This window comes from Phascolarctos cinereus, unplaced genomic scaffold, assembly GCF_003287225.1.
Source record: "Phascolarctos cinereus isolate Bilbo 61053 unplaced genomic scaffold, phaCin_HiC Scaffold_8;HRSCAF=390, whole genome shotgun sequence".
NCBI classification, from domain to species: Eukaryota; Metazoa; Chordata; class Mammalia; order Diprotodontia; family Phascolarctidae; genus Phascolarctos; species Phascolarctos cinereus.
The window spans coordinates 59,894,515-59,921,399 of record NW_027556291.1 but is presented as its reverse complement, the minus strand read 5'-3'; the positions used below and the strand labels follow the sequence as shown (position 1 = coordinate 59,921,399).

The window sequence follows — 26,885 nt, the reverse complement described above, 5'->3', positions numbered from 1 at the left end:
TTTGTCAAAATTTTTCTGCCTCTCTTGAGATAACCATATGATTTCTGTCAATTTTATTACTGGTATTTTCACATATGCTGATAGTTTTCCTTATATTCTACCATCCCTGAATTCCTGATCTAAATCCCACTTGGTCATAGTATATGGTCCTAGTGATATATTGCTGTAATCTCCTTGCTAGTACTTTATTCAAATTTTTTGCATCAATATTCATTTGGAAAATGGGTCTTTAGTTTTCTTTCTCTGTCTTGGCTCTTCCTGGTTTAGATATCAACACCATATTTGTGTCACAAAAGGTATTTGGCAGGTCTCCTCCTTTCCTTATTTTCCCAAATAATTTATATAGTATTGGAATTAATTATTCTTTAAATGTTGGGCAGTATTCACCTGCAAATCCATTTCAGCCCAGGGATTTTTTCTTCAGGAGTTCACTGATGACTTATTCAATTTCTTTTTCACTTCTGATTGGTGGATATTTTTGGTTTTCTGCTTAGTAATGGGCTTGGGCAGTAAGCCAATGTGATGTCCAAACATAAGTTTGTGTATTAATCATACATATGAGTCACGATATTCTCATTATGGCTTTCATCGGTCATAGTATTTTAAGTTATGGCTCTAAGATATGATTCGATATCTAAGTTATGATTTTTTTAACAGGTCACCATGTTTAGCCTTCCACCTTTCACAGAGTTCAAGTTTTTATTGCTTTTCTCATATTACTGTATTTTATGGCTTTTCCCCAATCAGGACCCTATAATCCACCCCCGAAAAGCCATCTGTACATTCTTGCTGAATATCTTCCATAAGGTCCCTGGGATGGCTCTATACTAAGGTGTTTAGGGCATTTTTGGGTACACCCAGGATGATCCCATAGGTAAGCATAAGCCACACAAGCAATATAAGCACAGATAGGAAAACAAGATGACCAATGAGAAAATTACTGCAATTGTTACAATTTTCTTCCATGCCACCCCTGGGCAAGTGAAGGAGGTGCCAATGACATTTGGGGATTGTTTAATGTAAGAACTGAAGTTCTGAACTTAGTACAGGCTAGCTGAGCTTCTGAACTAGGTTCAGAGAAAAATAAACATGGCTTGGGCAGTTTTACAACATATTGGGGGTGCCACAAAATTTAATCAGTTACAAAATGGGACCAGAACAATTTGATTTTCTCAATTTCCACCTTCTTCTCAAGGGGAGGCATGTACAATGATGATCATCAACCCACCCCCAACGTCCATTTAATTAACAAATTTCGTATTAGAACCCAGATCTCACATGTAGTTGTATGGTCTCTGGAATGTCTTTTCTTGGGGCAATCTCAAAAATATCTTGTCCTCAGGGGCAACTTTTCAGTGGAATTGTTTTTCTGGTTCCAAGTTACTGGTTGAGAATCCTTAGATGTTCCTGCTAAAATCTCAATATGAGTTAGTATAGCCTCTCAAATTTGACTTCCCTAATAACTAGTTCATACTGTAAAAACCAATTAAAACCTTAGAGTTCTGGTCTTAACAGGGAGCATCAAAGTAGGAACCCAGAATTTGCTTGAATCTTCAGAAAATTTAGGTTTTTACATGCCCCATTAGAATCATTTACATTTCACAGACAGGATTGTCTAACCTTGTTTTTTTTTTTCTCAAAAGTTTCCTCTCTGATTCCAATTCCTTTAGGAGGATCAGATGCTATTGAGGATTCAAACCTATACATGAGAATATAAGTAACAACATTCTTACAGGTAGAAGTTTTCCACTCCTGAGTTCAATAGTTATCTAAATGAATTTACCTATAAGAAGCTGACATTACTCCAATTAAAATTAAAGACTTGGGAGGATGCTTGAATAATTAATTCCAAAACAGTGCCTTTCAATAAGTTGTTTATAATAACATGTGTTTGTAACACATTAGTAATAAACTTGAATGAAATTGACTTTTCCATTAATGTAACACAAAAAAACAAAAACATTACTAAGCAGAAAACATCCTTTTACATCACTTTAAGAAAATTGATTGCACTGAAATTCTCTTCCCCAAAACAAACTGAAGGTGTTTCTGACTCCCACCCCACAAATTAATAAATTCATATCTTTGTTTCATAAACTTTTTTTAATTTTTGCCTAGTTATTCCCATATCATTCAGAATGGATGAGTTATTTCAGGGATTTCACTTAACATCTTCCACTTTTTTTTTTTTTAGGCAATTAGGGTTAAGTGACTTGCTGAGGGTCACACAGCTAGTAAGTGTCAAGTGTTTGGTCTGAGGTCCGATTTGAACTCAGGTCCTCCTGAGTTCAGAGCCGGTGCTCTATCCACTGCGCCACGTAGCTGCCCCCACTTGTTTTCTTTTTGTCTCAAATTTGAATTTGTCCTGGTGTGAAAACCAATCATTAGAAATCATTTCTACAATACATAAATATATATATATATATATGTACGTATGCAAGTTTATAGAGACACACACATACATACACATGTATGTATGTATGTATGCATGTATGTATGTATAAACTTGCAAATCCTTAGCGAGCCAAGGTCACTGTTTAGGAACTCCACAACCCAAACAAGCTCTTTTCCCAGGGGCTAATGACCTTGCCCACACAGATGATTTCCAGGAACCTGGCAAGTTTACAAAATAAGGGGAATTGATAGAGACCCCAGAAAGGGGGCTGATCCTGGTGCCCCTGCCTGCCCACCCAATGATAGATTTGTCCTCCAGACTCCCACATACTCTGGCAACTCCCCTATTTTCCATCTTAATTCAGTTAGTTTCACCCTGAATGAATTTCCCCTGTATCCTTCTATGGCTACCCAATTGCCAAGATGTCTTTCAGGGTTCCCATATAACATTGTGTATTCTTCACTGGTATCTACCAGAGCCGACATGGTTTGTTTATTTTTTGGACTACAGTATATGGTAACTGGCACATGGTGCCTCCAGTCACCCTCTACAATCCTACATTAGAGGTGCCCTTGGACGTCTTCCTAAGGGAGGAGAGTTGGGGAGTATCCACCCTTAGAGCTGCTGTGGGCTGTGCTCTTTGACACTCTTCACCCCTAAGGTGGAATAGACTAACCCTGCTGCACAAACTCATATCCCAAGGCAAACTACTCTGAATGGGCAGAACCAATCTGGATAAGGTTTTCAACTCATCCCCTCCTTTCCATACACAGTAAACAATGACCAGTTTTAGGTTTCAACATTAAAACAATAACTTCAAATAACTTAGTTGACAATCTGTAACCTTCATAAATGATAGCCACATTGTTTTAGCTGTAACTTCCTCTTAACTACAGGCAAAGGTGGAAATTTCCAGTTCTCCAAATGGCAGCTATAAAACTTTAATAACATCCAAATTATGAAAAGTTGCTTGACATACCTGATACAAAAGTTTACCAGTTAGACACATTGTTATGTATTTGAAACTTGAAACAAACCCATTACCACTCAAGTGACTTCTAACCTGTTGAATGTGTTTCCAAATGACCTTATAAAGAAAATTGGGCAGCTCATCACCCTTGGCATTGTATACTGGTCACATCTAATTAAAGAACTAATAATAATAGTTAAAATTTGTAGTGTCTGCCCTCTGCCAGGCATTGTGTTAGGCACCTCCCAATCTTGTGGAGTAAACTGGGGTAACTCGCTTAAGGTAACTCATTTAACAAATTTCACATCTATGTATTTTCCCAATTTGTCTTAGTGTCAAATCATATAATACATTCTGTCTTATCTTAAAAATTATGAGAGACAGTATTTCACTTAAATGTGACCAGAATGAATCCAGTTACCTGGATCTATGTTCTAAATGGTATTACAAAAAATCTGGGGTTATAATTATAATATTGACTGTAGCATTATATTTATGCAACTGCTACTTATTCCAATCATTTCTTATCATGTGTCGACCTGAAAGTTTGGTAAAAGAAGGCAAACAAGGTAGGTGATACATGATTATATAGTTTATTCCCTTTTAGCTAGAGAATCATGTATACATGGAAGCCAGAACGTGATTCTGACTCCAAGATTAAGTTAAAGTGAGAGGTTTTATACAGTTTAGAGTGACCAGACTCAGGATGTTTGTGTTACCAAAAAAAAAAAATACAGCCTCCATATGTTTGTTTAACAAATAGCATGGGAAAGGAATTTTCTTAATTGAATAGGCTGTAAATAAAATAAAACAGGAGAATGTCAAAGTGTCAATTGAAATTGAAGATGAGAAAAGTCCCGTTCTTCAAGAGAGTACCTGGTGCGAGACATCCTGGGCTTAGTGATAACAAACAGGAAGAATGTTGATCAGTTCTATCTGGTCCTGGAATTTGCTGACACAGGAATGGTGTTTTAGTTCACTCAGAGAGAAAAGGATTAATTCAAGTTTTTGGCCCTTATTGGGGCTGAATTGATGTTAAATGATTATCACATGGGATCCACTATTTCCAATCAATCCACTGACAAAGATTGTAAAAGTGGCAAGCTGGTATTAATTTGCCCCAGTTAAATTCTGATTCTACTCAAATAATCTTCACTTCACTGAGTATATTTTCTCTTTCTCTCTCTTCTGTTCACCTACCCAAGCTGCTGCAGTCAGCCAGGGATGGAGGGAGAGAAGGAGAAAGAGAACCTCTCACAATTACATGCCTTATCACTTTCCTGTCTACATTCTTAACTCCCCTCACCCTGGCTTAACTGGCAAACCAGTGTTTCTGCATGTTATTCTTCTCCAGCATCTTTCTATTCTCAGCCTGTGAGTCTAGGAACTTGGTAGTGGCTTTTTCTTCAGTGCTGTGAAAAAGAGGCCTTCTCATATCTGCCACTACTTGTCTCCCTCCTTTTCCCAACCTAATGGAACATAATTCCATCAGAAGGGACTCTAGGCCTTTTGGCATGTTCAGGGCATCCCCATACTTACGCTGTGGTCCAGATGTGTCCAATAGAGGGCCAGGCCCCACATGGAGACCATCCAGGAATTTTCCCCCCTCCCTGCCCATCCCCTACTTCCTTGGCATTCCTTTGGTACCCTGTCAACAATGCCAATTGTAAGGTTAGGAATTCCCCTTGCTGGGGAACCCTGTACATGCCCCATAACCATGGGGCATTCGTTTTGATACCAAACAAGAGGCCAAGAATCACCACATTGATTATAGGCAGTAGTTTAATCAGTTATTAGGAATATTTACAAGACAGGGGAAATCTTCAGTCTGGGATGAGGGCCAGACCATTCAGTGGAACCCCACAAAAGTCTCTGAAAATCCCTCTGGTAATTAGAGAGAGCAGACAAAGGGAGGAAGAGCTAGAGAGTGCATCAGTACTGATTGGTGGATACTTTTAGTTTTCTGCTTAGTCATGGGCTTGGGCATTAAGCCAATGTTATGCCAAACATAAGTTTGTGTATTGATCATGTACTGGTCACATATGGGTAAGGATAATCTCATTATGGCTTTCATGGGTCATAGTATCTTAAGCTATGACTCATTGTCTAAGTGATAATTCAGTACCGAAGTTATCATTTTTTTCACAGGTCACCATGTTTGGGTTTCCACCTTCACAGAGTTTAAGATTTTATGGCTTTTCACTAATTACTGTATTTCATGGCTTTTCCCCAGTTGAAATCCCACAGTAACCTATATCAGGTAGTTTATCATCTCAGGGAGAGGGGAGGGGAGGGCAAAGTGGGAGGGATAGAATTTGTAATTCAAAATGTAAAAAATGATTAAAAATGTTTTCTATGTAATAGGAGAAAAAAATAAAATATTTAGAAAAAAACTTTTAAAATAAGGTTTCCACTCCCTCACCAAAAAGAAGATTAAATTCCTTCAGGGCGGAGATTGTCTCTCCTCTTTTTTGTATTCACAGTGCTTTGTACACTGTCTCATACATTGTAGGTGCTTAACAAATGTTTGTTAATTGTTCAATTATCATTTTCTTTAACTTTTTTGATCATTGTTTCTATATAATTTAATTTGACCTCCCCCTTCTTTAGGATTTTTTTGTTAAGGCTCCATTTGGATCTGTGTCAATTATTAGTGGTCCCTGAACCAATGATTATTTTTATGGTGTTATGGGTTTTTTGAAGGATGTAGTAAATATTTTTGCCTTTTTACAATCATTTGCAATATATCTGTGCCCTAATGCATGGTCAGTTTTTGTAAAAGATTCATGTAGTGCTAAGAAGTATGTCTATTTTGGGATTCACATTTAGAAATTGCTGTAAGTCTTAGCAAGTAATTTTTCTTCAATTAGAAAGGGCCACATATAGAAACTGGATGGCAAAGAAATACACGTATACAATGAACAAGCATTTCTATCCTCATTTGGCCTTATTCACTCTTCATTGTCTAAACCTTGTATGGCTTTATAATAAATTAATTAATCTTTTTTGATGAAACAAGAAAAAGTACAATGTAATTTCTTGTCATTTAATTTGGTATAAAATAGACCTAAGGTGACTCTTGACTTTGCGCTAATGAAGGTGACTTGCAGAATCATCAAATCAGGCACACAGTATAAAATAAGACCGTGTAGAAGGGAGTAGGAGACAAGGAGAAGTGGATGAAGGGAAAGATACTGTCATGGGACTGCACACTCATGCCCCCTGGATGTCAAGTCCTTGACAGATTTTACTAAGCCAGTCAAAGCCAAGCAAGTTCCAGGGCTTGATAGTTTGCTGAAGGAAATAAAGCTGTTTGAAACATTTAGTCAGTCTGCAATATAGTAGGTCCACTGTTAGAAAAATCTGAAACAAAAATCTACTACAGAAGTGAAGGAAAGCCTTTATTATACTTCTCATGAGAGAAGTGGGCACATTGCACTCTAGTAGTACGTGGGCGCTGGTTCAGTGATAGAATCAAGTTTTAAATAGTAAGATCCATACTCCACCCACCAGAGCTAGGATTGGTCTAGTTCATCTGAGTGACACTCTTCCTGAACAGCCCATCCCATGTTTCTCCATGTTCTGTTAACTCCTCCCACTTCAGGCATCCCATGTTCAAAAATGGCGGCTATCTCTGCCCTTGGGATGTGTCAGTTAATATTCAACAAGCTTATTAAGCAAGCACAGAGGAGAAAAGCCTTTGCCCTTTTGATGCCCTGTCCTTGAACCTGATGAGTTGCAGCTGGTTTAGCCTCCAGGGCTCTTTCTTAAGGAACTAGTTGTTTGCAGAATGTTTGGGGCACTTTCTGATTGGTTGAGGGACTCTCCACAAGATCTTGGAAGTCCTCAGAATCACCTTGTTCTGTTGTGGAAGCCTTACTTCTAATCCTTTCTCACAATATCCCCCTTTTCTGGTAAAGATTTGGCTTCCACACATTCCCAATTTCATTATCCTCTAATCTCTTTAACATGATTTTGCATTCTCCATCACTGGGGGAAGTCTCATTGGTACTTTCAGTCATCATCCTTACATTGCCAGAGCCTGCCATCTGAACTGCCATCTTGGGTCTTACTGGGATAATCTTAGTGAGGGACGTCTCTATCAATCCTCGTACCAGTCCTCTAACACATGGAACTATACAGCATCCTACAGCATTTAATACTCCTGCAATCACAGTTAGATTAGCGATAATGGATATAGCCATTCCTTTTCCATTTGCTAAACCAGCATTCTAACCATCCCTGTAATCAATTATCTATCCCCGAGTACTCTGCCAACTCCTCAGCTAAAGTGGTTAAACCTTGCAATGCCTTAGTGATACTGCTATCTGGGTCTGTGCTGCTGGGCAACATTTCATTTTGGGGACTTAAAACAATATGGGAGGGGCAACTAGGTGGCACAATGGATAGAGCAACAGCCCTGTATTCAGGAGGACCTGAGTTCAAATCCAGCCTCAGACACATAACACTTACTAGCTTGTTGAGGGCCGATCTTAAGAGTCTGATAAGGGTTTAAGATCCAAGGCAGAGTTTGACCTCTGCCCAGGCTTTTACCCGTAAGGGCTCGATGATTAAGTGGTACAGCTCTTCAATCCCTTCCTGATTAGGAGGTCCCTGAGACATTCCTTATTACTCTTTGAACCTTAGATTTACACATTCACTCCTCTATGCAGGTGGCACCAAGGCACCTGGGAAAACCTTGGAAAATACAACCCAATCTAGGAACCCTGATAACGAGGAAATTCATGTTGTCACATCTTCAACAGATGTTCTGGGGAGTATCTCACGGGGAGGACTCTTTGAAGTTATGCTAGATTTTCTATATATATCCTGTACCCTCAGATGAATAAACTGAGTCAGTAATTGTGCTCCGCCTGGCCCATGTCATAAGTTATTTCACACCTCTCCATTCGGTGTACAATCTGGTTGCGGGCAACACTAGCTGTGTGACCCTGGGCAAGTCACATTGCCTAGCTCAAAAAAAAAACCAATATGGGAGAAGGAAGGGAAAAATTGACCAATGCATTGACATATTAATAGGGGGCAGTCCCCTTATTAAGTACAGATACAGAGACCCAAAAGTAACAATAAATTGTCCATTTAAAGCTTCAGAAGTCTCTTCTCATACAGCTGTCTGACACTCAGGACATAATCCAGTGAAGTCTTCTGGTCTAAGCGCTGTTCAAACAGTGTCCAGCAGACTGTCTTCTTCTAGAGATCTTCCTTCTTGCGTCCACTCTTCTACAAGATTTATCTAAACACAATTTTTAAATTACCTTGTCAATAAGCAGGGGAAATAATGAAAGTTAACTCAACCCCCATGTCTCCACCATTATAAGGTCAAATTTGGAACCTTGGCCAATTGTCATATTTTAACAAACTCCAATTAGAAAAATTAGAACCTAGCCTTCCACTCTGCATTACTTCTAGTTTTATATCTTGCATTAATTCATTATTCATTCCTATTCATATTCCCCCATCAGGAGGATGAGATTCCACTAAGGAATTAATAACAGACTCTAATACATAGTAGTTAATTTAAAACCAGTACATATCAAATACTAAAATAATCCCAACCTCTAGTCATGTACAAATAAATAATCCTTAATTAAAATGGATGCTTCTTTTAAGGTATTTACAAAATAAGTCACAAGCTGTTTTTCTTTTCACATTAATTAATTGTAACAAACTGAGACAACTTTAACATTAACTATCTATTAACTAAGAAACAGAATAATATCCTGGTTCCACAATCTCCTGGCCTAATTATTCACATATGATTATGAGAAATTAAAGGACCCTGACTTATTCAGAAATAAACTAATAAGAGATGTCAAGAGTGAATGCTTAATTCTGAAATTCTAGGCCCAATAACTCAATCTAATACTTGCATCTTACTATATTAACCTCAGATGTTTCCACATCAATCTATTGTTTAATAAATTCAGTATTTATGCTTACAAAACTTATGATTATAGGAATTTGCCATGTAAGAACACATACATAACTAAAGTAAGGGAACAATGCTTCCCTAGATTCATGTCAATTCTGGGCAGAAGTGATATAGTAACCAAATGCATTGAGCCAGGTTTAAAGTCTGCCAGGTGTCATGGTAGGGAAACTGAGTCAGGAGACTCCTACCTCAGCCATGCAGAAAAGTCGTTCTCCCGACTTTCCCATGAAAACACCCTCTTGCAGCTCATAGATGCAGCTCACAAACCTCTTTGCTGGTTGCTGACGTCATGGGTCAGTAGCTCAATCAGTTCCTTGTTAACCATACCTGGAGTTAGATTCAGAATAATAGTTCATTAACAGTCTCCAAGGTCTTAGATAGCAAATTCCCCTCATCAGGGTTTCAGGTGTGCCTATAGTTTCACATTCATTAGAGAACATCTCCGAAGTGAGCTCTAAGTAGTTTAAGTTCCTACACATGTTCTGCTGGTTCCTAATAACATCCTGAGTAAAATCAAGTTTCCATTAAGATCATAAGTTGCTACTCTAAATAGATTTGCTTCTCTTTCTTAAGCTTTTTTATCCCTCACTAACCATTCTTAATCTGAAAGAATGAGACACATTCAGAACTCGAATCTTATACATATGATGAATTCAAACAGTAATTTTAACTCTTTCTAGGCCATGGAATGAATTAAGATCAAAACAGTAAGATCTTTCCTACTTGTAGCTTATTATAGAAATTTAGATGCTTTAGTATTAATCACTAGTCTTAGATCTCTGATGCTGCTTCCATTGAGACTATTTCTCTGAGAGCACCCAGTTGAGTCCAATCCAAGGACACAAGAAACCCAGGAATGAAACTCTTAAGCTTATAGGAGGTTTGGACATAATTTTCATCAACAACAAATTATTACTGCAGCAAATTAACTTACAGAGAAATTTAGTAGGCCCTCTAAAGGAATATCAAAGATCCCAGGAACCAGCAGTACTACCTATAGGCATTCTGTGCAAGATAAACTTAATCAAACTGTCAAGATTTGTGCCAAAGCCACAGAGTCCTACTCACCTGCACCATTTTCCCTTCTCTGGTCCCTAGGGATGCATCTCTTAAGACTGAAATAAGATCATTTAAGTTTTAAGGCATTTTGTAAACTTTAAAGCACTATATAAAGTCCTATACTGTTTAGGGATAGGGGATCGGGTAGGGGCTGGTGGCAAAAAGTTGTAAAGAGTAGCAATCTGGGCCAGGTGTCAGGAGAAACTTTCTAGCAATGAGAGCTGCCCTAAAGTGAGATGGACTCCCTTGAAGTGATGCTTGGACCCTCCCTGGTGTTCTTCAATCAGAGGCTGCATAACCACTTCTCAGGTATGTTATAGTGGGAATTCCTTGTAGGAAGAGGGTTGAACTCAATGGCCTTTCATATCCCTTCTAGCTTTCACTTTGTTTGATTCTTTGGTAAAGAAAGTTCTGGAACTGCCTCTGACACTTAACACCTGTGTGTCCAAGGACAATTCCCTTCCCTCTCTGAGCCAGTTTCTCCTTCTACCCTGGGTGGTTGTCTATAAAAGTTAAAGTGAGAGACAGTATGGTCCACAGACCCTCTACTACCCATATGCAGGTGAAATGTTGGTGCCAAGGGGCATCCTTGATGCCACTGTCACATGCCCAATCCTTGTGTGGGTACTTAAGCTCTCCCAGAGCTGCTAGAGGTTCAGTGTCATGGCCGGGATACCACCCCTTATGGAATCATGCAGAGCAGTCAGACTGTTGCCCAAACCACAGCTCCTGCTCTCCCTCACACCATCCTCTATCAGCCTTTCCAAGACACCTATCTCCTAGACAGTTTTCCCTTGACTCATGGAACTTTCTTACAAAATCAACCCTAGCCACCATAAATTCTCAATTCCTTCTGAAGATATTACCTGCTTTGGGGATTTTGCCAGCGTCTGCTTGTTTGATATTTGTACTTTCTTTGTCCTGCAAGAATCATTATTCTCAACTTTAGCAGTTTTCAATCCCTATACTTTTCTTCAGGCTCCATCAGAAGAAGAAACGATTTGTAAAATAACGATAATTATGACTGTCTACATATTCATATGTGTGGGTGTGTACTTTGAGTTTTTCCCCAGTACGGGCCCTGGTGCAAAGTGGAGTAATGTTGTCATCCAAGGAATGACTGGAGAGCTCCCCTGAGGGTAAAGGGCCTCACTGGCTCCACAGACTTCTTAAAGAAAAGATCCACCCCCAGATACTCTCTGCCTCAGTCTGTCCAGGTAAGAAGACCACTGTTCCAAACCTATATTTTCCTTGTTGACTTCCCAAGGTGTCGTAGATTGGGGGGGGGAGAGAGAGAGAGACAGACAGACAGAAAGAGAGGCAGAGAGGGAGGGAGGAAGTGAGAGCAAGAATTTCTTGGGCGCTTACCATGCAGCAAGCACTGTGCTAAGCATAGGCACTGAGTTTATCTCAAGGGAGGGATGAGGGGGTGGGCAAGGCAGCAATTAAGGAGACAGAATGGGAGAATTCGGGAGAGGGAATCCAGGCCATTGTGAGGTGAATCGTGGCTTGGGACATGAGAGGCCATCATAGCCAACCTCAGTTTTACAGATGAGGAAACGGAGGCACAAAGCAGTTAAATGATTTCCCCAGGGATGCATAGCTAGCTGAGGCAGGGTTGCACTCAGGTGTTCCTGACTCCACTTGCAGTGATGTATTCACTGCACAGCTGGGCTCTTTATTCTCCATCACTTCCAAGTACAATAAATTAATAAATCCTGTCATTTCATCCCTCTTATTATCTCTGCAGGGTGTGTCCCCCTTTTCATCTCCAGTACCACAACAATTACTTTAAGCTGTTCTCCTCAACTAGAATATCATCATGTTGTCATCCTAAGTCTTGGATCACTGCAACCATCCACTACCTCCACCCCTATATTCCTGTTGAGCAAAGCTGGAGAAATGGAAAATATGGATATTCAGTGAAACAGAGGACCTACAAGCATTCCTGATGAAAAGACCAGAGCTGAATAGAAACTTTGACTTCCTAATACAAGACTCAAGAGAAGTATAAAAAGGTAAACAGGAAAGGGAAATCATAAGGGACTTAATAAGATTAAACTGTTTACATTAGTACATGGGAAGATAATATTTGTAACTCATAAGACCTTTCTCATTATTAGGGCAGTTAGGAGAAGTACACATAGGCAGAGGGCACAGGTGGGAATTGAATATGAAGGAATAATATCTAAAAATATAGATTAAGCGGTGAGACAGGAATGTACTGGAAGAAAGATAAAGGGAGAGACAGAATGGGGTAAATTACCTCACATAAAAGAGGCAAGAAAAAGGTTTTACAATGGATGGGAAGAGGGAGAAGGGGAGCGGGAGTGAGTGAACCTTACTCTCATCAGAATTGGCTCAAAGAGGGAACAATATACGCATTCAACAGGGTATTGAAATTTCTCTTACCCTACAGGAAAGTGGGAGAAGGAGGGGTGTGATAGAAGGAAGGGCAGATTGGGGGAGGGGATAGTCAGAAGGAAAATATTTTTGAGGAGGGACAGGGTGAAAAGGAGAGAGACAATAGAATTAATGGGGGGATAAGATGGAGGGAAATACAGTTACCAATAGTAACTATGAAAAATTTTGAAGTACATTTCTCTGATAAAGGCCTCATTTCTCAAACATATAGAGAACTGAGTCAAATTTATAACAATAAAAGCCATTGCCCACCAGATAAATGATTAAAAGATATGATCAGTTTTCAGATGAAGTAATCAAAACTATATATAGCCATATGAAAAAATACTCTAATTTATTACTGACTGGAGAAATGCAAATTAGAACAATTCTGAGGTACTACCTCATACCTATTAGCTTGGCTAATAGGATAGAAAAGGAAAAGTAGAGATGTTGGAGGGGATATGGGAAAAATGAGACATTGATGCACTGTTGCTGGAGTTATGAATGGATTCAACCATTCTGTAGAGCAATTTGGAACTATGCCCAAAGGGCTATAAAACCATTCATACACACCCTTTGACCTAGCAATACAACTACTAGGTATATCTCCCCAAAGAGATAAAAACCAAAAAGGAAAAGGACCTGTAAGTACAAAAATATTTGTAGCACCTCTTTTGTGGGGGCAAAGAATTAGAAATTGAGGGAATACCCATCAATTGGGGAATGGCTAAACAAGCTGTGGTATGTGATTAGGATGAAATACTATAGTATTATACGAAAAGAAGAGCAGGATGCTGTCAGAAAAACCTGGAAACACTTACATGCATTGATGCAAAGTGAAATGTACTGTGTACAATGTAACAATATTGTAAGATGATTAGCTCTGTATAACTTAGGCATTCTCAACAATACAAAGATCAAAGACAACTCTGAAGGACTTATGATGAAAAATGCTATCCATTCCCAAAGAACTGATGGTGTCTGAATACAGATTGAAGCATTTTTAAACTTTATTTTCCTTGAGTTTTTTTGTCTATGTTTTCTTTCACAGTGTGACTATTATGGATATGTTTTGCATGACTACATATGTATAAGTTGTATCAAATTGCTTACCTTCTCAATGAGGGGATGTGGGGAGGGTAGAAGGGAGAGAATTTGGAACTCAAAGTTTGAAGAAGGAATGTTAACAATTGTTTTACATGCAACTGGGGAAAAATAAAATACTGAAGAAAAAAAGTTATGATACTTTACTGTTTGGAATTTATTAAACTGTCAAAAGTAGCAAAACAAATGTGAGGGATTATATTTTCAATATTAGATTACCAATAAAATATTTGAATAAGAAAGGTTATGTTTTTTGTTTTGTTTTTTTTACTAGCCTTGGACGGGCCAGTTAGGTGGTGCAATGGATGAAACACTGGGCTTGAAGCCAGGAAGATCTGGGTTCAAGTTTGAGCTTACCTACTTACTAGCTCTATGATCTTGGGCAAGTTACTTAATCCTGATTTGCCTCAGTTCCTCATCTGAAAAATGGGAACACACAAGAGAAGGAAATAGCAAACCTCTCCAATATCCTTGCTAAGAAAACCCAATGGATAACAGTCTACGGCATCCCATAAGGTCAGCCATCACGAGTGACTGAAGAACAACAAGCCCCAGGCAACTAGGCTAATATTTAACTCAATTCCTGATTTCACACTGGTAAAGTCTGACTCAAACTTCATATTTCTTTCATAAATTTCCTTCAAAACAAAGATCAGTGTTTTGGGGTTTTTTTGTTTGTTTTGTTTTTGCATTTCTTTCCTCAAAATGTTTGACTCCTTTGGTTGGACAATTAAGGCTTTATCCACCTAAGCACAATGGAGGGTAAAATCAGCTGCTATGAAGTACTTTTTTGTTTGTTTTGTTAACCATGTGTATATTTGTAACCAACTTGATTTCAACTAGACAACGACCTGGGAAAAACTTTCTAGACACACTACACCAAGAATTTTTTATTTGATGTTACATTAAAATACACATTTATAGCATTCAAAAGAGATTGCTTTATAAAATTCTAAAGTTTATTTAGACAATAAGATAAACCTTAGTCTTACAATACAGTCCTGAAGATAAAGATTTAATGTTAAGTACAGTTGTATGAAGCACTATTTATAGATTCTGGATGCAGAGCTTTACTTAAGAGGAAATGCAATGAAATCATATATTCTAATGAATATCAGTTTCACAGCACAATGTCATCTGGGTTGTCAGTAAGATTGAAGGAATGTCCACTGAATGGCAGAGCTCCAGTTTTTGCACAATAAACATGATGACGATTCTACTGAGAGCCTGATCACAGAGTCCCCGGAGTGGGAGGTTGTATTGTGACACGAGCACAGACACTACACTAATGTGTGTGACAGCACAGCGACAGCAAACTAAGGAATGTCTCTTATTTCAGAAATAAGGCTGAGCCTTGTGAGGCAGCCCTGCCTGTGCAGCTGAGAGAGGCCAGTCCTGCTGCTACAAAGGAATGCCACACCCTCCGCCACTGGCAGTGCCACATGACTCTTCACTCCAGTCCTCTTAGGTGGGCCTGGACTGTCCAGCGGGCATTGCAGCCACTGCGGAGAACGGGCACAGTCCTGTCCAGATACTCCGCCGAACCTGCGTTTGCACCCTTCATTATCCACCTGCCGCCCACAGGAGTCCCGTCTGAGCGGAGGGCATCCCCGCGGACACCTGCAGCCTTCTTCTACCGGGGCTCCCCAGCATGTTCTGGGTAGAAGATGCCCCCAGGGCAAGACTGGGGCAGCGATGTGAAACCGTGAATGTCTTCTGACCACATGGGACAGTTCTGCCTGGGGGCATTCTCAATGCACTTGCGATACCTTTGCAGACTCAAGGACAGGCGCAGGCGACCTTTCTTGCTGTTTTCTTTTTTAATTTTTTCATAGGTTGCATTTCGAACAGTGAAAACATTCTTCCTTTGGACAAATCCTCCAAATTCCGCACTTCTCACAACGGTATTGCTTCTTGTCTTTGTCAAAGGAGGCATGCAGCGCACCCTCCTTCTCCCAACACGGTGCCACCTTCTTCACAAGCCCGCTGAGCACTGTGAACCTTCCCACACTCTGGGCACTGCACTTGTGTCACTTTAAAGGGGCCAGAGGACAAGCTTCCTTGTTACCATGGCGGCAGAGGCAGCAAGGCGCATGCGCGATCCCAGTGTTCCCAGATCCGGCGGGTTCATCCCTCACCGTCTTCACCCTCTACCGTCGCCACCTGGTACTCCTCCTCCCGCCCAGCGCCGGGTCCCAGCCCGCGGTGGAGCCGGAGCCGGAGCCCGGGATTGGGCCAGTGATCAACCAGGGACGCTCTAGGCCACCTCCGCCTCTACTGTCTGGTCGCGCAGACGCACCGGGGCTAAAGATCGTCGTACTTCCGGGTCAGAATTCATGGGGCAGCTTCATGGTACCGCCGCCTCCACTGCCCGGCAGCGCAGCCTCACCAGACCGAAGCGCCGCGGGATACGTGACGTCCCTCCAGATAGTCGTACTTCCGGGCCAGAGATCAGTCGAGGCCGCTCTAGGCTACCGCCGCTTCTACAGCCCGGCCGCGCAGCCGCACCGAGCCGAAAGATCGTGGTACTTCCGGGTCAGATATGAGTCCGGGCCGCTCTAGGCCAACGCCGCCTCTACTGCCCGGCCGCGCAGCCGCACTGAGCAGAGGTGTTGGGGATTAGGAGGCCTCTCTCCAGACAGCTGTACTTCCGCTTCCTGGGAAGCCCTGCTGTGATGTCTTAGCCTGTATCGGATGACTTTAATAAGATCGAGAGTTTAATAGGTAATTTTAATGCTGATGATTTAGTCTGGATTCATATTGACCCTGAAGGACTTGAGCACTTTAGACATTTAGACTTTTATTCAGTTCCATTCTGCCTGCTTAGCCAGGAAGGAGCTGTAACATGGGCTTAAATTCAATAAAAATATGGTTTAAAATGAGTCAGAGGTTTGAACACAAGACGGGAAAATAAAGTGTAAGATCTGCATTGGCCACAAGATAGACATCTCCATGGTATAATAATATATTCCTGTCTCATTATACTGCAAAATTCCATCTCTCCACAAGATCACACCAAAAAAGTTGCTAAATTCTACAATATCAAGTTTCACCATGTGATGTCACCGAAGACCATTCTATGATATTCCTCGATCTTTATGACCACCAGATGTCATGAAAAACTGACATCATCTTTAATGGCACTAAATGGGTCAAAAGCATTTATTACAAGCCTACTATGTGCCACACTGTGCTCTGGGTACTAGGAGTCCAAAGATAAACATGAAACAGTCCCTGCCCTCAGAGAAAAGCATGTCCTAGTGATGGAGAACAACTACATGGCTAATACAAAACTCCGTATGCCTGGCCCATAAAAAGAGGGAGAAGACACATCTCACCATTTATTTGCAGAGGTGCAAGGTCCACAGGGTCAGCAGCACGAATGTACTTTCAGATATTTTCAATGTATTGATTTGTTTTGCAGAATTTTTCTTTAAATTCTTTTGTTCTGTTGGATGGCTCTCTGAATACTTTGTAGTTTAATTTCATTCATGGCAGAATCTTTGTTCTCCTATTTGGGATTTTTTGCTAGAGAGGTTTGCTATTTCCTTCTCCAGCTCTTTCAACAGATAAAGAAACTGAGGAAAACAGGATTAGGTGACAGGATTAGAAGCCAGATTTGAAACTCAGTTCTAGCTGACTCTAGGCCCACAGCTCTATCCACTGAGCCACCTAGCTGCCCTTATGTCTGTATAGTAAAGCTCTATAGACATATGAACTGTCTCTTGGTCAAGGCTCTTAGAGTGAATGCCAGGGGGCCAGAGGTCTCAGCTCTGATGGGGGTCCTTCTTTCCTGCAGCTGTGACTGATAACTTCTTTGCCACTGTCTCATCTAGGCCCCTGCCACTCTTGCTTGCTAAATGCTTTCAGACTCAGTTTCCTCATCTGTAAAATGGGAATGAACCTGGCATTTATAAACAGGGCTTTTTTTTTTTAAGGAAAGCTCTTTATCCATCTCTGAGTTGTACAGAAATGGGAGCTCTTGTATCATTATTATTGTCTCAAGGGATCTCTGTCCTGGGAGGAGGAGGGAAAGGAGAGGGAGGCAACTAAGAGGAAGCCTGTGCCAGGACCAGGAATGGCTGAAAAGAGAGTAGCCCAAGAGCAGCAAATACCGGGGAACGTTAAGCTTGAGGGGAGCCTGAGCCCTGGGAAGGATATCTTTCCCAGTGAGGTGGGAAAGGAAGCCTGGTGTCTGGGCCAGCTAGAGAGGGTCAGGGGCAGGTAGTGATGGGGTGCTTGTGCTTGTGCTTGGACCCGAATTTCTCCCTACTCTCAGAAACACTGTCTCTGACAATCACTCCCCAGCCCAAGGACACTGTGCCTAGCAGTTACTCGTGGGTGGGCCCCAACAAGAGCTTTATCTCTCTCCCTGGTGCAGCTACACAAAGCTGAGTGAGAGAGTGCTGGGCTGCTCAGGCCCCAGCCCTCAGATCATGTCTCTGGAAGCCTCCCAATTCCTTAGTAAGTTCCTGTCTTGTGAGAAAGCTTTCCCTCGTTGAAGAACATTCTCTCATCAAGACAGAGGGAGAGGGGTGCCTTGCCCAGCCTAAGGAGTTTTGTCCTTGGCTGGCCCAAGGACTCTTCCTCCTGCCGGACTCCCAAGGTCCATACCTCTGTCATCTCCCTCCCTGTCTGGTATACTCCCTACACTTTCCCATCCATAGCTCCCAAGGACACCTGGACATTTAGATTACCTAATCAATATCCCTGGCATTCTTCTCCCATGCCCTTTTCCATATAAACCCTAATTCCATCATCATTCTCTTGTACATTTCTTAAGAATCCTTGCCCACTAAAAAGTATACAATAAATCTTTTCCACCTTGATTTAAAGAACGCTTGAGTCTGTGAATTCATTCCAGACCACCCTGTCCTGTACTCCAGCCTTTGAGGGGTCTCAACCTCTCAGACCACAACAGTGAGAATGAGAGCAGAAGTGGTGAGAAGAGATATCACATACCACTCAAAGGAAGGGAGCCAGAGAACAAGCCATGGAGAAAAAAGCCTGCCCCAACCAGAGGGGAGACATTGGTGTTGCCTCAAGGCCCCTGGGGACACAGAGCCTGCAGATATTAAACAAATGATGTCCTTCTAAGAAAAAAAAAAGGCTGAAAAGAGATCTGGCAATGAGAACATAAAGAGATGACATAAATTGTAGTATGGATAACACAAAGCCCTCTTGGGAACAATCTCTGGGACCCTGCACAAGGTCCCCTGTGGAGAAGGGATTGACAAGGACGCTAGTGTGTTTGCTTAAATATACTATTCAAGACAGAGAGGTTGCCAACTTTCTAGGAGAGAAGAGTAAAGAAATGGAGCTGCCCTTCCCCACAACCCTAAAGTGCCAAAGGACACAGCTCATAGGAGCCTGGAGTCTTAGGCTTGGAAAGGACTGAGTCAGCCTCTCATTTGCAACCTGAGACACAGTGAATCCTCTCTATGAAATGAGGCCTTCCATTCACTGCTTACAGTCCTTCAATAATGGGGAACTGACTATCTCCCACCTTAGGTCATTTCTTTGGAAAGTTCAGTTTTTCATTATGTTAAGAAAATCCTGCATCCCTGTAATCAATACATTAATCAATCAATCAATCACAGAAGTATTTACTAAGCACCTACTATGTGCCAGCTTCTTTATTCCAGATCTCCATTCTGAAGCCCCACCAAACTCTAATCCCTTTACCCTGTGACAGTCCTCCAGATATGTGAGGACAGCTACCACTGCCTCTGCTGTCTTTCCTTTTCAGAGTGAAATGCCACCCACTTATAGTTTCATGGAATTTAGATTCACTAGGGTCCAATCCCCTCTGCTTAAATTAGAGGAAACAGGCCGAGAGAGGGAGGTTCAGTGACTTGCCCAGGGTCTCACAGTCTGTAGGGAGTAGAGCTGGAATTCAAACCAAGATCCTGATTCTACATTCAGGTCTCCTTCTGTCACGTGACAGATGAAAATCTGTTCCTTACAGTGTGAGTTGGCATCCCTGTCTGTCAATGTCCTTCCTAAATGTGAAGCCTAGAAGTGAACATGACTAGGTATGGACTAACAAGGACCACAGGGAGTTGCTTCTATTCTTGGCATGATTGAATTATCCAGCCTTGTGATTTCACTGGTGTGGGGGCACTCCAGCTTGGAGAGTCCTGCTGCTGATGTCAATGAGCCACAGATTAGGGAGTTGCCTGGGACACAAAGCGTTTAAATCATTTGCTTATGGTCACATGGCCAAGCCAGTAGGTAGGACTTGGACTTAGGTCTTGTTTACTCCCAGAATGGCACCCTATTGTCTACCCCAGGTTCCATTGCATGCTTGTATTAAAGCGACCAGAAATCACCTTAGATAAGGCAGCTATGTGACTAGGCATAGGGCACTGGACAAACAGACACAAGCAAAAACACACACCCACACACTCACAGTGGAAGAGCTACACACATTGTCTCAGTCACTCACAACCCTGTGCCCTCTAGGAGTCCTCACTCTTTTGATCTGACATGCAGCTGAGGACTCCGTCCCTATATCTACGGGCATCTTGAGTCCCTAATGGGTTTACTCTGTTACCAAAGTAGGACATCTGAGAAAGACCTCTTGGTCAGTGGCTCCCTCAGATACCTTTAAAGATCTTTCATATCCCTGACCTACTCTTCCCTTCCAAACTCATCCTTCCAGATAATATGGAAACTTCATTGTTGACAATCTACTCCACCTCCACCAGCAGTATCAGCTTTCCTAATAAGCACACAGGCTCATAATGAAAAGTAAATGAATGAAAAAAAGAAAGAATGAATGAAAATCACTGTGCTTTTTGAAGTGCTTACCATGTACCAAGAACTAAGTGAAACAGTATAGAGATAGAAGGGAAGGCAGCCAAGATAAGAGCCCAGTGGGACACTCTTGGTTACCAGGCATGATGTGGATGAAGATCCAGCTAAGGAGACTGAGAAACTGTGGCCATGATGAGGTGCTCTGAGGCAGGTGTTGTCTTTGACCTTTCTTTGTATTTCTAGTGCTTAGTACAGTGCCTGGAACATAACAGGCACTCAGTAAATGTTTACTAACTGATTAAAAGGAGATCCTGGAGAGAATACTGTCACAAAACTTAGAGAGGCAAAAGTATCAAGAGAAAGTTGAACAACTGTGTTAAAGTCTGCAATGCATTGAAGAAGGGTCAGGACCAAGAAAAGAACATTGGATTTGGCATCTGAGAGATGGTTAGCAACATTAGTGAGAGAAGTTTCAGTTGAGTGATGAGGGCAGATGAACTGTAGAGAGTTAAGGAGAGGGAAGCAAAAAGAGGTGACTATTGTTAATGCCCTTTTAAAGGAGTTTACCCACAAAAGGTAGGCTATATATGGGATGGTAATTATAGGGGATAGATGGATCCAGAGAGAGAATGGTTTAAGGATGTGGGAGACATAGACATGTTTGTGGGCGGGGTGGAAGCAGCCAGTACACAGGGAGATACTGAAATGAGAGAATGGAGATGATAGAGAGAGCAGTCTGCTGGAGGAAATGGGCTGGAAGGAAACCCTTTGTGCAGGTAGAGAGGGGTTTGGCTCAGTAAGGAGTAAGCACATCTCTATGTGTGAGACAGGGCTGGGAGAGGAGAGAGGGGTAGAAGGTTTCTGAGTGATGCGAGAGGAAGAGGAGGTAAGAAGAAGGAGCTCTAGGGGAATGACCTCAATATTTTCAGTAAAATATGAGGCACGGTTCTCATCTGAGAGGGTGGGTGGGTGTGAGAAGGAGCCGTGGGAGGCTTGAGGAGGGATGACAATTTTCTGAAGAGCCATTGTGTTGAGTGGGATAGTGAGTTAATTAGAGAAGTATAAAAAAATTGCCTTGGAGCTCTGGGAGTAACTTTGTCATCTTGCGGGAAAAACTAATCACTATATTATTAGTGAAGGAAGAGGCATGGATCAAACCCATATTGTGGAGAAATGCTGGTAGACATTAGTCCTATTACACAAGAGTTGGAACTGAAATTTAAAAATACCTGGGTGAATTTAACACCTGCCCTTTACCAATTCACTGTCAATGGTTTTGAGATTGGGAAAAAGAAGTGAAATGGCATTTTGGGCCATGCCTTTCCTTATTCTGATTACAGAGCAAAGTAGCTGTAGGAAGAATGAGGTTTTCTGGGAAGTGATCTCCCTGGACCTAGATTTTGGAAAGCGTCTGTCTTTTTCTCTTTGGTGATGAAGCAGCATACATTGCTGTCTGTGGTGATGACAGATGATCATTGTGGATCTGGGTGCATCTGACCATAAGGTTTTTGTAGAACCACAGGAAGGTTGTGCTTGGTTGGGTCATTTTTCAATTGTGTCTGACTCTTTGTGACCCCATTTGGGGTTTACTTGGCAACGATACTGCAATGGTTTGTCATGTCCTCCTCTAGATCATTGGATAGAATAGGAACTGAGGCAATGAGCGTTAAGTGGCTTGCTGAGGGTCACACAGCTAATATGTGTCTGAGGCCAGATCTGAACTCAAGAAGATGAGTGTTCCTGACTGCAGGAAGACCTCTATCCATTGTGCCACCTAGCTGCCCACGGTTGTGCTACCTTATCCCCGTGGGCTCCCTGTGATGTCGTATGTGAGTATTTCCAGATTAGGTGGTTTACTGAGAGGATATCTGGGAGAGCTCTCCAGTGTCTTTGGTGCTGAAGTAATGTTTTTTATATCGGTTGATATCTCATCTAATCAAAGCTGTTATGTAAATCCTTAAAAGCTCTTTTTGGCAAAAGGTCAAGCTGGGATAAGGACTTTTCACACTAGAGAGAGACTAGGATGTAGAGAGGAATTCCAACAAAGAATTCAATTCAGGCCAATAAGTAGCTACTGAATGTTCAGGAGGTAAAATTGAATAGTTTTTGGAAATGACTTTTCTTTTGAAATTTAAAAAAGAAACTTACCCCTCATTCTTCTAGTCTTAGAACATCTAGAGAGGTGAAGATACACTAGTGAGATTAGAGGATAAGAGGCAGCAGAATCTAATGGCTACACTGATCACTTCTGAGTCAGAAAATCTGGGTTCACATGCTACCTGACTAGCTGTGGACACTTACTAGCTGTGTGACCTCAGACAACTCCCATCACCACTTTGGGGTTCAGTTTTTTCCTCTCTAAAATGAAAAGGTTTAACTAGTTGCCCTTTGAGGTTCCTTCCAACTCTAGATCTCTGATTCTAAGTGTGATATGGGGCAAGTCCTTTCACCTCTCTGGGCTTCATCTTCCTCTGTAGAAGAAGATTGGACTGTGAGGGTGCTTTGAGCTGGAGATTTAAGCCTATGATCCTGTGGACCCATTTGATGGCTTGAGGTAAAGACTGGGTGAAGAGGGAACTGAGGCAGAAGGTAGAGAACACACATAAGAGATTTGAAGGCCAGGCTTTGTTCGGGGTGGAGGTTATGGTCCAATGGGAACAATAATGGGATATGGAGTTAAAGGAGCCAGATTAGAGTCTCAGCTCTACTACTGCCACAAAGACTACATCAAGAATCTTCCTCAGGGACTTCTGCTTCCAGGAGCCAAGATGGTGGAGTGAAAAGGTAGTGGTTCTCACTCTCCCCTATCAACCTCTGAAAACCCAGAAAATATCACCCCAGAAAAAAAAAAAAACCTGGAACACCTGAACTTGAAGAAAGACGGGAGCAGCAGTGCAGCAGCCCAGCAAACGGGTCTCCCAGTGCCTCAGCAAACATAAGGGAGGCAGAACTACAAGGAGCCCCAGGCAGATAAGTACCCTGCAGCATTCATCTGAAAGGAGGTGAAGAAAACAACCTAAAGGCTTCCTAAAGCCCTGGCCTTACTGATTCCAACTCTACACCATGTGAGCTGTTGGAGCCTTGCAGCCTCCAATGGTGAAGAAATCCTGAAGCCCAGGTGGTAGAACGGGCAAACACCAACACCTGGACCTCCAAGTGTCTCATTGAGGGTGGGGGGGGGGGGTGGGGGTGGGGGGGGTGGAGTGTGGGTGGGTGGAACCGGTGGAAAGCAGCTCAGAAAACCAGCAGGTGCCTCAGCACTCTACCACAAAGGAATCTCCCAGTGCATTAGCAGAAAGGAGGGAGACATGGGGCAGCTAGGTGGCTCAGTGAATAGAGTACAGGCCTTGAAGTCAGGAGGACCTGAGTTCAAATCCAGCCTCAGACCAGATACGTGACACTTACTAGCTGTGTGACCCTGGGCAAGTCACTTAACCCCAATTGCCTAAAAAGAAAGAAAGAAAGAAAGAAAGAAAGAAAGAAAGAAAGAAAGAAAGAAAGAAAGGAGGGAGACAACACTGCAGGGGGCCCCAGGCAGATAAACACCCTGCAGCACCCATCTAAAAGGAGCTGAAGAAAGTTAAAGGAAAGGAAAAGCAGGCAACCTAGAATTGCCTGAAAGTTCCAGCCTTGCTGATTGCAGCCCAACACGAGGTAAGGTGCCAGAGACCTACAGCCTCCAATTGCCAGCATAAGAGGCCCCAGCACACAAAGCCAGTGACCAAGACCTAGGCTCCCAACACAAGAAGCTTGGGTCAGTGCCCTCTGTTCCCCAGCAGGAGAGTTCAGTCTCTTTAAAGGCCAGGTAATAAAGAAACACCATGAGTAAAAAGGAAAATAACATAGATTCATATTATGAGAAGAGTGAAGATCAAGACAGAAATTCTGAAGAAGACAACATTGTCAACAAACCCACATCTGCAACAACAAAAGGGAATATGAACTGGTCTGAAGCCCAAAAAGCCTTCTTAGAAGAGCTCAAGAAGGATTTTAATAGTCAAATGAGAGAGGTAGAAGAGTCCTTCAAAAACAATTGGCCAATTGGAAAAAAAATACACTGAAGAAAACAAGTCCCTAAAAACACAATTGGCCAATTGAAGAAGGAAGGACAAAAACTAACAGAAGAGTACACTGAAGAAACAAGTCCCTAAAAAACACAATTGGCCAGTTGAAGAAGGAAGTACAAAAACTAACAGAAGAAAACAATCTGTTAAAAACTAGAATTGGACAAATGGAAACTAATGTCTCTATGAGAGAGCAAGAATCAGTCAAACAGAAACAAAAAAATGAAAAAATAATGAAAAAAAAACCTCATCAGTAAAACAACCGACCTGGAAAATCGACTCAGGAGAGACAATTTAAAAATTATTGGACTACCTGAAAATCATGATGAAAAAAGAGCCTGGACAGTATCTTTCAGGAAATCATAAAGGAAAACTGCCCAGAAGTCCTAGAACCAGAAGGGAAAATAACCATAGAAAGAATCCACCGATCACCACCTGAAAGAGATCCCAAATTGACAACCAAGGAATATAATAGCAAAATTCCAAAATTACCAGATGAAAGAGAAGGTGCTGCAAGCAGCCAGAAAGAAACAATTTAAATATCATGGAAGCACAGTCAGGATTACACAGGACCTTGCAGCTTCTACATTAAAAGACCGCAGGGCATGGAACATGATATTCCATAAGGCAAAGGAGCTTGGAATGCAGCCAAGGATCAACTACCCAGCAAAAATGAGCATCATTTTTCAAGGGAGGAGGTGGATATTCCACGAAATAGGAGACTTCCAAACTTTCCTGATAAAAAGACCAGAGCTCAACAAAAAATTTGATCTTCAAGTACAGGACTCAAGAAGGACTTAAAAAGGTAAATGGGACAGAAGATACAATATGTTGTTAATGGGGGGGGCTGTTTAAACCCCTACAAGGGAATATGACTTGCAACCCTTGACAATTGTATTGTTAAAGGAGTGTATGTAAAGAGGGTGGATATTGGTTGACTTTGATACAATGATAAAAAAAAATCTAATCAAGTGGGTTAAATGGATCCAAATAAGTGGATCAATCTGATCTTAGAAAATGTACTGAGAAAGGAGGAGGCAGACAAGGGTAAATTACATTACAGGAAAAGACACAAAATCCTATTACAGCAGAGGGAAAGAAGGGGGGAGCATTGTTTGAACCTTACTCTCATCAGATTTGGCTCAAGAAGGGCATAATATAATCAGTTAGGTATAGAAATCTAACTTGCCCTATAGGCAGTAGGAGGGAAAAGGGGAAAGAAAAGGGAGGGGGGAAAGAAAGGGGGGGAGAAGGGAGGGAAGAAGCAGTAAGTAAAGGGGAAGAAAAGGGAAAGGGATAATAAAAGGGGAGGGACTGAAGGAGGAGTGGTCAAAAGCAAAACACTAGTGAAGGGGGAAAGGAAAAAGGAGAAAGAAAAGCATAAACAGGGGAGAAAAGGATGGAGAAAAAGGCACAGATAGTAATCATAACTGTGAATGTGAATGGGATGAATTCTCCAATAAAACGGAAATGGATTGCAGAATGGATTAAAAACCATAATCCTACAATATGTTGTTTACAGGAAACACATTTGAAAAAGAGTGACACATACAGGGTAAAGGTAAAAGGCTGGAGCAGAATATATTATGTGTCAGCTGAAGTAAAAAAAGCAGGGGTAGCAATCCTGATCTCAGACAAAGCAAAAGCAAAAATAGATCTAATCAAAAGAGATAAGGAAGGAAACTACATCCTGCTAAAAGGCACCATAGACAATGAAGTAATATCATTACTAAACATATATGCACCAAATGGTATAGCATCCAAATTCTTACAGGAGAAGTTCAGGGAGTTACAGGAAGAAATAGACAGCAAAACTATACTAGTGGGGGACCTGAACCTCCCCTCTCGCACTAGATAAGTCTAACCACAAAATAAACAAGAAAGAAGTTAAGGAGGTGAATAGAACATTAGAAAAGTTAGGTATGATAGACCTCTGGAGAAAACTGAATGGGATAGAAAGGAATATACTTTTTTCTCGGCAGTACATGGCACATACACAAAAATTGACCATGTACTAGGGCATAAAAACCTCACAATCCAATGCAGAAAGGCAGAAATATTAAATGCATCCTTTTCAGATCATGACACAATAAAAATTATATGTAATAAAGGGCCATGGAAAGATAGACTAAAAAATAATTGGAAACTAAATAATCTAATCCTAAAAAATGATTG

General features: G+C 41.5%; 2 long non-coding RNA genes across 6 annotated transcripts in view; both read left to right on the top strand.

The window, feature by feature from the left end:
- Positions 1 to 14,434, top strand: part of LOC110203689 (uncharacterized) — a 36,777-nt gene extending 22,343 nt beyond the window's left edge. For 2 of the 4 annotated variants that reach the window (XR_013483596.1, XR_013483599.1), the window contains 2 exons: positions 11,440 to 11,594; positions 12,128 to 14,074. This is a non-coding gene — a long non-coding RNA (uncharacterized LOC110203689). Of the gene's footprint in view, positions 1 to 11,439; positions 11,595 to 12,127; positions 14,075 to 14,161 lie in introns of those variants that run through there. The other 2 variants (XR_013483598.1, XR_013483597.1) reach the window with 2 other exon arrangements.
- The window catches only part of LOC110203686 (uncharacterized), a 222,437-nt gene that overhangs the window by 58,255 nt on the left and 137,297 nt on the right, over positions 1 to 26,885 (top strand). The window lies entirely within an intron of this gene.